A 1,124-nucleotide genomic window follows, 5' to 3' on the forward strand; every position below is an offset into this window, starting at 1 on the left:
TACAGACAACAATAAAACTATTCTTTCAGAGTTCAGATGTTGAGTATAGCAAGCATAGAATAAACTGATTTAATCATGCTTTCAAAATACAAGCGTCTGATGGTGGGAATGTATAAGAAGCCAAGTGAATAAATCAACATGCATCCATAATCAATAGACAACTGTTTATCAAAATGAGAATGAAAATATATAATGAAAATGAAATACAAGAAAACATGAAAACATTATAAACATATATTTACTTGATCTTCCCTGTTGCGTAGTAACTTGCCTGTCTAACCCACATATGAATACCTCTAAATTTGTTTTCCTAAATGTGCATGTGATGTTATCCCACAAAAGCAATAAACATTTCAACTGAATTTATTTACTTGAGCTGGGGGATCCTGTATGGTCTATTCAGAGCCAGGGCTAAAGGAGGCTGATCTCAGTGTGTCTCTCTGAGAGTATGCTGGTTCAGGAAAGGCGCACCCTCAGAGCATCTGCAGCTGTTGTGTTTTCAGAAATTTTCAATCTCTATCTAGCCCAGGCCGTTATCCCCAATTGCTTCAAGACATCCATTATCCTCCCAGTGCCCAAGAAAGGGAAAGTAACTGAACTGAACTGAATGACTGCATCACCTCCTCTCTCCCCGACACACTCGACCCTCTCCAACTCGCCTATCCCCCGACAGATCCATGGACGACGCAATCACCATTGCACTGCACACTGCCCTCACCCACCTGGACAAGAGGAATGCATATCATCATGTCTTAGCTCGTCACAATGCTCACAGCATCCGGGACTGAACTCCCAAAGCAACTGGGTCCTGGACTTCTTGACGGGCCGACCCCAGGTGGTGAAGTTTAACAAGATTACCTCCTCCACACTCCACATCGATTGTGAAAGCCATAGAAATGGAAATTAGAATCCATGTATGCAATAAATATAGGGACAGTTTCCTGGACACATTATGCCTAGTCCTGGACTAAAAATAATCTCAACCAAAAGTGTTTTCCCAGGCTTAATCTGCACCTAGACTAGTACTGTTTTTTTCTCCTAGCTTCAAAACCAGGGATTCTATAGGTATTCTCATGGCAGCTAGAACATATGACATTCCAATAAGACACAATGTACAAAAAGAG

The sequence above is a fragment of the Oncorhynchus gorbuscha genome, linkage group LG26 (genome assembly GCF_021184085.1).
Source record: "Oncorhynchus gorbuscha isolate QuinsamMale2020 ecotype Even-year linkage group LG26, OgorEven_v1.0, whole genome shotgun sequence".
Taxonomy (NCBI): Eukaryota; Metazoa; Chordata; class Actinopteri; order Salmoniformes; family Salmonidae; genus Oncorhynchus; species Oncorhynchus gorbuscha.